This window comes from Canis lupus, chromosome 27 (genome assembly GCF_048164855.1).
Source record: "Canis lupus baileyi chromosome 27, mCanLup2.hap1, whole genome shotgun sequence".
NCBI classification, from domain to species: Eukaryota; Metazoa; Chordata; class Mammalia; order Carnivora; family Canidae; genus Canis; species Canis lupus.
Window position 1 is genome coordinate 23,996,379 of NC_132864.1, and position 11,138 is coordinate 24,007,516.

General features: G+C 54.1%; 1 long non-coding RNA gene across 1 annotated transcript; it reads right to left on the reverse strand.

The window, feature by feature from the left end:
• Positions 1–320: 320 nt before the first annotated feature.
• On the reverse strand, positions 321–10,795 carry LOC140619468 (uncharacterized). Its single transcript, XR_012019357.1, has 3 exons — positions 10,594–10,795; positions 7,416–7,555; positions 321–6,362 (listed from the first exon to the last, which is right to left on the reverse strand). It is a non-coding gene; the product is annotated as an uncharacterized lncRNA (long non-coding RNA).
• Between the last annotated feature and the right edge of the window lie 343 nt (positions 10,796–11,138).

The window sequence follows — 11,138 nt, forward strand, 5'->3', positions numbered from 1 at the left end:
CCAACAAGTGACATCTGGGCGTGGAACTCTATCCAACCTCAAATCCCATTAGGCTCATGGCATCCCAGTCCTGCCATGGGATCCCCACCCCCACCCCCATGACTAGGGATTCTGAGCCAGAGCCCTGGAGCCTGCTGGCCAACCCAAACATGGGTACACAGAAGATGTGTCCAGGAGCCCTGTGCCATTGCCACATTGAGTATATGACGCCACCCGGCCCGAGGCTCAAGCTCACAGGATTGAGCTCCCCAGGAACAGCAATATGAGACTCAAATTCTTTTTTTAAAAAAAATATATATTTTATTTATTTATTTGGGGGAGAGAGAGTGTGCGCACAAGCTGGGGTCAGGGAAAGGCAGAGGGAAAAGGAAAAGCAGACTTCCCGCTGAGCAGGGAGCCCTACAAGGGGCTCCATCCCAGAACCCTGGGATCATGACCTTAGCCAAAGGCAGACACTTAACCGACTGAGCCACCCAGGTGCCTCGAGACTCAGAAATTCTGGCAGGACTGGGTTCAAATCCTGACTCCATTCGGTACTGGGTGTGCAGCATCCAGAAATCTAAAATGAACCTCTCTGAGTTCCCAATCTGTCGGTAAACCGGAGATACAACCTGCCTCCCAGGGATATTGTTGGGATCAAATGTAATCATGGCTTTGACTTCTCTCTGTCCCCAAAGCCTGCACAGACGTCCTTGGCCAGTCCGGGGGAAGTGTGTGTTGAATGAATGATTTTGAAAGACAATCTGAAAAGTGGGACAGAAGGAAGCCATGGATCTCCGCCCAGCCCCCAGCCCCCAGCCCCCAGCCCCTGAATCCCTCCCTCTGCACAGCTGCAGCCCCTGCCTGGGGTGGGGGCACCCCCAGCCCCCACTCGGAGCCCCTCCCCAAGCCGCAGGAGGCCCAGACACATGTTCGGAGGGGGCATTATCTGTGCTCAGTTGACTGTAAACGTTTAAGCGGAATTGACTGTGTACTCAGCCACTTTCAAACACAACTAATCTTCATCGGGGCGACGGGAAGTGAAATATGTTATTGTCGGCAGCAGTAAATTACCCGTGCCAGCGCTGGCTCGGGAGGCATTAGGGGCCGTGGCCGGCGCACTCCTTCACCCCGCCGCCGCCCGCCCGCAATCCATTACCGCAAACGGCCCTGGTCACCTCCTCCCGGGCCCCAGGGACGTGGGGCCAGCTGCCAGCTGCCCAGCCTGGTTCCCGCCCACCCGGGGCTGCAGGATGAGAAGCGGGGGCGATGCCCGGCCAGGAGCCCTAGGAAGACCCACCCCAACAGATTCTCCGCAGCTGCCGACCAGAATGGGGGATCCAGGCCCAGACAGGGGAAGGGATTCGGTTCAAGGCCTTCTGAACTCAGTTTCTGCGTCTGTAAAATGGGGATCCATTCGTTGTGTGTAGTTTTTGTTTTTTTTTTTTTTCTTCTTCATGTATTTGCAAATGTCTTTAAAGTCTGGCTTTAACAGAAAACAGCTGGATTCTCACATCTGCTTCTGCACTCCATCTGTTGCAACGTGGTGTTCCGGTTGACGCATATGCAGAACATGAGGCCTCACACGGATATGTAGGTTCAAAATCGATCTCAGATAATGAAGGATACTCTTTGGTACGAAAACACAATTCCACCTGAGGTAGTCTGCTGAGGGTTAGGTGGGACACAGTACCTGAAAGCGCCTCCGTGAACCTTCACCCCCTGTAAAATTAAAACCCCTTGGTCTCTTTTGAGCTTCGAACGGATCTTTTGCTCATCTCATAATATCACGTGTTGGCCACTGGGAAAATCGTGGTTTCCTGACTTACGCAGCTTTTCCAAATGTTGACATATTTCATTATACAATAAAAAAAAAAAAAAGAAAGAAAAGTCGCATTCTCTCCAGGAAAGACTTTAAGTAGGAAGCTGTCAAACTCGCAGCGGCAGATACAAGTTCTCCAAAAATTCTAATTTTTGCTTGAAAGTCAAATTTTATCCTTGGCAACAAATCAGTTGACAGGCAACTTTGTTCATTTTTGAGAAAATATCTGCCAAAGAGCCAAGCCGGAAAGGCCCTCTCTTTGTCAGTCGGTCATTATTTCACGTGACATTGGTGTTCCGTGACAAAAGTGGCCGGGGCAGTACGAGACTCATCTCACGGTGCTTTTCTGGAGCAACTAATAGTATGGCAGAGGGCCTCGATGGGAGTGCTTCCTTTTCTGTCACATTGGATATTTAAAAGATGTATACTCAAAGGTTGAGATTTTGTAAAAAAAAAAAAATTAATAACTTTTACTTTTCCTCAGGAGCATGCTTAAGTGAAACGGGTTTTTCAGTTTTTAACTGAAAGACTGGGGATAAAGAACGCAACGATCTCTATTATAGTTTTATATTTGGTGCCAAGGCCATGATTCATGCTTTGAGGCCAGCAGTTTATCCACCCATTATTTTTATGGCATTAGTGCAAATGCTAACACAGTGAAAATGGCTAATAATGTCTTAGTATTATTACAAACATAGTCTTGATCTCATGATCAAGATCCTGTCACTCTGAGAGGTTCTTGGGGACTCCCAGAGGTCTGTGGAGCACACTTTGAGGAGCACTGATCCGGGGTGGTCAGCCCCAAGGCTGCCAACGGTGCTGGGAGATGTGGCTGAAAAGACCTTAATGAAATGCCCTACCTCGTCGGGTACCACCCTTCCTGCCTACCCTCTGGGGCCACCTCCCCATTCTGAGGCAGGTGCCCCCAACCCCATGCCCAGCTCCTCCTCCCTCAGTCCCAATTCCAAGGCTGCTAGTGAAAACCCATTGGTGAGGTGCCTGGGTGGCTCAATCCGTTGGGCAGCTGCCTTCCACTCAGGTCATGATCCCAGCGTCCTGGGACTGAGCGCCATGTCAGGCTCCCTGCCCAGTGGGGAGTCTTCTTCTCCCTCTCCCTCCGCTGATCACCCTGCTTGTGCTCTCTCTCTCTCTCTCAAATAAATAAAATCTTAGAAAAAAAAAAAAGAAAACAGAAAACCCATTGCTTTTTCAAAACCCTCCTCTAAGTCAAGGTCTTCCTAACGCCTTCCTGAATATAAGCCCTCGGCGAGGATCATGTGTCCTTCCTCTGAACATCCCTGAATGTCCACTCAATATCTACCCCCCAGCCTCACTTTGTTCCCTGAATTTTGCCTCAGACATAGTCAGTCCTTGACAGACCCAGGTTGATCCAAAGGAATGAGCTGGAAGGCAGGGCTATGCCGCAGCCCATTAGTGACTCTGGCAAACAGGGGTTAGCAAGCCAGAGGATTCTGGGAGATCCTGCTATGAACCCCCGAACACAGGCATACCCCGAAGAGCTGAGCACCAGCGACCAACACCCTGGGGGTACCAGGACGGGTACGGCCTAGAGAAGAGGAAGGGGTTATATGTTCTCTGATGACCAGCCTAGACAAAACTGTGACCTTAACGAAAATTACATTTAGGGTGCTTCTTGCTGTGTGACCTTTGGCAAACCACTTAAACTCTCTGGACCTCATTTTGCTCATCTATCAGATGAGGAGCTCCTAAGACTCCTTAGAGCTCCCAAATTTTATAGGTCAATGATATTCATGGGCTAACAGTCCATGATGTCAATACTTCAACTTTGTTTTTGTTGCTGTTTAAAGATTTATTTATTTATTCATGAGAGACAGAGACAGAGAGAGAGAGAGAGGCAGAGACATAGGCAGAGGGAGAAGCAGGCTCCTTGCAGGAAGCCCGATGTGGGACTTGATCCTAGATCCTGGGATCACACCCTGAGCCAAAGGCAGATGCTTGACCGCTGAGCCACCCAGGCGCCCCAATACTTCAACTGAAGGAGAGAAACATTCAAGATTTCTGGGCCACTGACGTTCGAACATAGCATGATATTAACATTTAGGTGTTCTGTAACATCATCCAATGCTATTGACATCAAATGGTCTCTAACACTAGCATGTGAAAAGGCCCATTACACTAACATCCTATGCTCTACGACAGCAGGATTGAGTGCCAGCTGTATACCGGTCATGCCGACAGCCCTGGACTCCATAAACTGTCCCTTCTCAGAACTTTTCTCTCCAGGGAGCTAGATCCCCATGGCAGAACCAGACGGTGGCTTCCGAAGACTTTACCTGTCCCTGTCCCCCAGAGCCCCACCAGTCTCTTATCTGAAGGACAGAGGTGGTCTCAGCATAAGACAAATGCAACTTTAACACAGGACCTGGGTCCACCCCCAAAAATCCAAAGCCGTCAAAACCGTAGCCCCGGTTCAGCAAGATTTCCCTGCTTCCCCCTCTCCACCCAGGGTTTTGCCAGCTGGAACATGCTGGGAGGGGTGGGAGGGCATCAAGCAGCGATCAAGGCTCAGGGCCGGACCCCCAGGGGGAGGTGAGAGGCGCCCCTGGGACTGCGGCTCGGCTGCCTTGTCCTTCCGCTGAGGCTGAGGCCTGGGCTTGGGGGCCTCCAGGGGCGGGGAGGCAGTCGTCCCGGGACACCCGCTCCACCTGCCCTGGGCGGCAGTGAGACAAAGCCCCGGCCTGGCTTCGCCTCTCCTGCCTCTCTTAAAAAGACAGAGGAAGAGAGAGAAGGAAAGAAAGAAAGAAAAGGAATTCCTGCAAGTTGAACAATCCCTGTGCTGGATTTGGGAGATGTTATTCCGAGTGACAGACAAGGGCAATTATCTGCAATCCGCCAGCAGTTTTAGCCTAATTTCATTACTGCTGTGCGATTCTCCCTGAGATGCTAGTCTATCAATGTCTTGCAGAACGGATTAGCGGGCACTTTCTTCATCTTCAAATGAATTTTAGCTGTCATGCCCTTGATGAATAGAGCAGGGACAGGCGGCTGACCTGGACCAGGGAGTGGCCGGGGCGGCGGGCAGGCGGCCTTGGGGCGGAAGGAGGTGAGGCAGAGGGGGCGGGGGGGCGCAGACACCTGAGTGAGCCATGCAGCCTTCGGCGGGGGCAGGGGGGGGGGCCTCCATGCCCGGCCACCCCCTGGGGCTTTGCTCACTGTGCCCGCCATCCAGGGACAGCTCCCCAGCTCACGGGGTGGGGGCTCTTTCCTAGGTGTGTACTGCGGACCCATGCCAGGGCCCCCACCCCGCAGCCCTCTGGGCCGCCCCCGACACAGCACCCGGACTCCAGAAACTCCAGCGTGGGGGTCTGCCTCCCCGAGACCTCGCAGACCTCACAGGAGCAGAGTCCAGCGCTGTCTTGTCACCGCTGCGTCCCCAGAGCCGAGCGCGTAGGAGATGCTCTGTCAGTTTTCATTGCAGGACAAATGATTCTCAGGTTCTCTGCAGCCCGGGTCGGGGCCTGGCGGAGGCTGGCACGTGGCAGGAGCCCGGGCGCTGTTATGCGAACCCGTGACGCCACAGAGGCTTATTGGAAGGAGGGCGGAGGGGGGGGAAGCAGATGGGCTACGGAGCACCCACTACGCGTCGAGCACTGTGCTTTGTGCTTGGACTCTGCCGACGGGGCCTCTTCGACCTCAGAGAGGCGAAGCTGCTAAGGCCAGGACACGAGTCAGTTGGGAACTGGTGAACCCGAGCCTGTCTGGCCATCCTCTCCAACTCCCTAGGAGCACTGTTTTGGGAGCACTAGATGTGAAGTGAGATTCTTACGGGCAGGGTGAGGCCCTGTGGAGAGGAGGGAGGAGTCCTGGGGAAAGGGCATGTGGGACTCAGTATCAGGACCATGGGGCGAAGACCATGCCCGCTTAGGACTCCCTTGTCCCCACTCCCAAATGGAAGCCTCCAAAACTCTTCCAAATTCCTGGGATGAGGGCTGTGGCAGGTTTTTCCTTTTCCACCTGTCCACCTTCCACCTGTCCGCCACTTTCTTCTCCGCGCCCTGGGAGGCTGACCTCCACGGGCTTCCCCCCGACTCCAGCTTCCAGGAGGGATCACCCCATGGGAGGCTGGGAGAAGCGGGGAAGGATGCTGGGGGCACCTCTGCCCTGCTTGGCAGTGTGGCACTCGTTGGCAGAGGCTGTGTCCCTTGGAGCTCCTGCCTCCTACTTGCAGAGGCACCTCAGCTACTGGGCTCCTATAGCTCCATTTCTGTCCCTTCAGGTCTAGGGGTCCCTGCTGTTCCCAAGCCCTGAGGGTCTGCACCTTTACTACACAGACCTCACTTTACTTCAGTCTCTTCACCTGTGTCCTCCGAGTGACTTGTCACGTCCTGCCTGGATGCTCACAGATGCGGGAGGCATGAAAATTTGGTCCTGTGTCCCAGGAGCTTGCGTTCACCCCACACCTGCTCTGGGCCGGGCACTGGGCTGGGCTGGGCATCCACTGGCTCACTGGAAACTCTCAACCACTGGATCTCCGAGGAAACTTCCAAGGCCCAGAGAGGCCAGGAGTCTGTGAGGGGCCCTGAATGGGGAGGGTGGCAGTCAGGATCTGAAAGGAGTCCCCCTGACTCAGATCCTGCTCTCCTAACCCCAATGCAGCACATGCTTAGTTTCACCCCAACCAGAAACTGGAACCGGCAGACAGCTCCATGGAGCTGTACCCTCATGGTTCTTCAGAAAGACCAGATGTTCTCTGTCCCCTTCGAAAGGCAGCCGTGGTGGATCCTTTCTGCTTCCTTGGCCCCCAGTGGGCTGCCATGTCAACAAAGAGAAGTGGAGCCCAAGAGAAGAGGCTGCTCCACTGGCCCCCCCTTCCCAGAATCTACGGGAACAGAAGGAAGATCCTTGGGGCACCTGGGTGGCTCAGCGGTTGAGCATCTGCCTTTGGCCCAGGGTGTGATCCTGGGGTCCCAGGATCGAGTCCCACATCAGGCTCCCTGCATGGAATCTGCTTCTCCCTCTGCCTGTGTCTCTGCCTCTCTCTGTGTGTGTCTCTCATGAATAAATAAATAGAATCTTAAAAAAAAAAAAAAAAAAGAAAAAGAGAAAAAGGAGATCCTTGGCTCAGGGCAACCCAGCACCCATTTTACACATGGAGAAACTGAGGCTCAGAGAGGCAAAGGGACTTATTTGCTTAAAACCAATAGGATGTCAACACAGAGCCAGGCCCCGACCCAGGAAGCTCAGCAGCCTTCCCCAGGGCTGGAAAACAAGGCTCAGCCCTGTCAAAGCCAGGCTTCCCTCCCCACTTTCAAGCCCTGGTCCTCTCTCCAGGCACCTGGGAGACTCTCCCGAGCTTATCGATCGCCAGGACAGCCTCGCGTCAATATGGTACATTTTGCTAATTAATCTTTTCCAGATAATTGCAGAAAATTATTGGTTCGTGTGAAGCGGGAGTAGAGAGGCAGCCGCTGTCCCCCCAACCCGCCCAGAGTGGCTTCTGGCAAAGCCCAGGACGCTGGCCTGAACCCTCTGCCCTGCCTCCTACCCCCACTCGCCTTTCCCTGCCTCGAATCTGGGGCAGGGAGCCCTGTTCCCTCCTGCCTCCCGCCCAGCCCCCTTCCAGAATCTTCACCCCTAGGCCAGCTCTCCCAGCACTGCTCTGGGATGCAGGGGAAAACCCTGGGAGCAGAGATGGTCTTAGGTTCAAATCCCAGCTCCACAATGACTGGCTGTGCAACCTTTGACGAGTTCTTTGATGTCTCTGAGCCTCCGCTGAAAAGCAAAAAAGAATGTATCATTTCTGCATCCCCGGCTGCTTCTAAAGACAAAACAAAAGAAGGCCTTTTAATACTGATCTACCATGACTTCTGCAACTAATAGCAACCCCGACCAGCAACAGCCAATGCTGACCACAGGCTTTGCCACATTCCAAGCAGTGTTCAGAGTGTCTGACAGGTGCTGTCATCATCCCCATTTTATAGAAAGGGAGACTGAGGCCCTAAAATTGCTCAGACAGTGAGAGGCCAAGACTGAGATCCTGCTCAGTACCTGGGATGCCAATCTCTGCCTTATTCGGTGTCACTAAGCCCGGAAGAGTGCCGGGCATGGAGACGTGTTGCCACGAACAAGCCCTCCACATCATCTCCAATGCCAGGGGATACCAGCCCCGGGTGGGAAGGAGATGGGGTGGGATGCCAAGGGTTGCACAGGCCTCAGAGGCGCCCACGGTTTCCTATTCCAAGCCTCCACGTCCCCAAACCCTGAGCCCACCTCGAAGGGCCCCAGGGAGTCATCAGTGGGCAGGGGTAGACACAGGGCCCTCCCCCTTGCCCCATGGTCCTTGGTCTAAAGCGGACCCCTGGATAAAGTTCCCTATCCCTTTGGGGTTTCTCTCTTTCTCCCAAATATCATTGACTACCTCACCTCGCTCGCTGGGCTGTATATACCTGTTCCTAATAAACCTCTAAGACTTTAATGAACTAAATAGCAAATTACTTTTTTATTCAAGAATGAAATTTCATCATATTCATAATTCATATTTTATTTCAGACATCTGCTGCTGATTACATTACATTTAACTAAAATTAGATGATGCTCAGAATGCAATTAAGGCTTTGCTAAATTCTCCGGCCCACCAATGCCGGCGGAGCTCAGCGGGGGCCGCTAGGAGCCTAATATGTAATTAGGAGCTATTTTCTAGCTGTTTTTAAAGTCTGAAAATTAGCTGCCTTTATTAATCACACAGACAAATATAAAGTGGAACCAACGCTCGCTGAAATTTCTAAAAGGGATTTTTTGTTTAATTATACACCACAGAGCGCTGTGACTCGTTCTGCATGTTGATTTGTTGTGCACTGACATTTTGACAACTGGTTCTCAATTTGTCTGTCGTAGTTAGGCAACAACAAAGCCGACAGTAATACTTTAACTTTCAAAACCTTCAGTGTGCCGGGGAGAGGGATTTTGGCACTCCTGGCTGCGGGCCCCGCGGCTCGGGCTCTGGAAGCAGCGGGAGCCAGGGACCCGGGGAGGAGGGCAGGCCAGGGCCGGGAGGGGCTCCGCTGAGAAGCCGGGGGGCGCTGGGGGGGGAGGTGGACAGGAGTCTGGAGGTCCAGAAGCAAGCCCCAGCTCTGCAGGGTGGCTCAGTGCCCTCCTGTGCACCCGGACCGGCTGGGAGCCTGAGATCCAGAAGGAGTCTCCATGAGCTAAGACTGGGTCTCCTTTCTGCCGTGTGCCAGACCTTGCACTAAGGGGTGCTGTGCATCATCCAGGCCTTGCCCCTCCGAGGGGCGCTTCTGTTATCTCAGCGCACAGGGCATGCAGCTGAGGCTCGGTGACTCGTGGCCGGCCGGCAGCGACCACGCCACAACTCAGCTCCAGTTGGCTCCAGTATCCGTTGTTTTAACTACTGGATTCACCTGCCTGGTCTGGCGCCCCGAGCAGGGGCGGCTCTCTGAGCCTCGCTGCCCATCTGTGTGGCTCAGATACGGTGGAGCAGCTTTGCCAGGCCCGCGTCTGACGCCATAGCCAGCTGCCCCCTCGGTAGCCGACTGTCCTACCTGCAGCTCTGCTGGGGGCCGAGGAAGGGGTATGCAGAGGGGGTCCTGGCATGCAGTGGGGTACAACCCCTGGATGGGTCCTCAGCCCCAGTGCAACTCCTGAGCTCTCTCCATGCCCCCTCCTGGGCCAGCACCACCCAGTGATGTCTGGAGTCCCAGGGACAGAGTGGCTGCCAAGGGGCCAATGCCACCCATGCTAACGCCAACAACAACGGTAGGAATGGCAGACAGCTTTTTCGGGTGTGCTAGCGGCGTGTCACTTTGCTGTCTGTATTCTCCCACAAATCGTATGAGGTGGGATCACAGCTGAGCTGGGCATCTCAAAGCCTGGGTTCAAACCGCTCTTGCCACTTCCCAGCTGGGATGGCCATTGGGCAGGGTGTCTCGCCTCTCTGCATCATTAAAGTGAGGATCCTGATGGCACCCAGCTCTCTGGGTTCTGGTGAGGACCCGAACCGGATATTGGGTACTTGGTGCAGATGAAGCCTCAGCCAATGGAAGCTACCTGTTACTACCCCCATTTAACAGACAGGGCCACTGAGGATCTGTAGGGTGAAGTACTGGCCCTAAAGTACGTATCGTTGAGCTGAGAACGGCACCCAGGTGGTCTGATCCTGCACGCTCTCACCCCAGCACGCGGATGCCTCCCTATTACCCACCAGGGTAGGAGAGGGGCCTAAAGATGGGGGTGCCTGGGTGGCTCAGTCAGTTGAGCATCTGCCTTCAGCTCAGGTCTGATCTCAGGGTCCTGGGATGGAGCCCCACATCGGGCTCCCTGCTCCAAGGGGAATCTGCTTCTACCTCTGCCCCTCCCCCTCTGCTCACACTTGCTCTCTCTCTCTCCTCTTTCTCAAATAAAAAAACAAAACAAAACAAAACAAAACAAAACAAAACAAAAAAAGACCCACCATGAGGTTTGGGCTGTCCCATCTGGCCACCGTGGCTACTTCTGGGGGCCCCCAGGCTCTCATCTCCTTCCTGCCCCCCAGAGGGGGTACAAGCAGTCTTTGGCTGGAGCCAAGGCAAGGTGGTGCCCACCATGGGGTCTTCTGCCCCTGCTGATCCCAGGCCAGGGGAACCAGCGCCCACCACCTGCCAAAACCTGTTTTCAGGAGTCAGCCCCACGTCCTCCTCCTGCCCCCAGAATCACCTGATGAAAATGCCAACGGAGAAAAGGAGGTTTTTTTGGGTGACAATGAAACTGTCAATAAAATCTCAAACGCAGGGATAGGCAATGACTATTTCACTTACTCTGACAGTTGAGATTTTGCTGGGGAAGGAAAGTGACAGGCATCTGCTGACATCAACACCACTTCTTTCGGAGAACAACCCACGGGAAAGGCGGCCCCAGAGACCTGTCTCACCCAGACGCCGGCTGGGCCGGGGCTGCTGCAGTTGTCAGAGGAGCGGGGGTCAGCATGGAGGAGCGGCTGGACGCCCTGACTCCATCAGCTCATTGTTTATCCCATGACCCCCCTTGGAGCGCTGACATGCACCAGGCTCTGTGCTGGGGCTGGCCAGAGACGAAGAGAAGCAGAATTCCTGCCCTTAAGCGTATTATGAATTCTGTTGTGTTTCCCCCCAAAAGACACCGTGAAGCCCTAAACCCTGGTACCTGTGGATGTGACCTTACATGGAAATAGGATCTTAGTAGATGTCATCGAGTTGGGGCCAATAGGGTGGGCCCTAATCCCAAGTGACTGGTGTCCTGATAAGAAGGAGAAAGGCAGGCAGCCCCAGTGGCCCAGCGGTTTAGTGCCGCCTTCAGCCCTGGAGACCCGGGATCGAGTCCCATG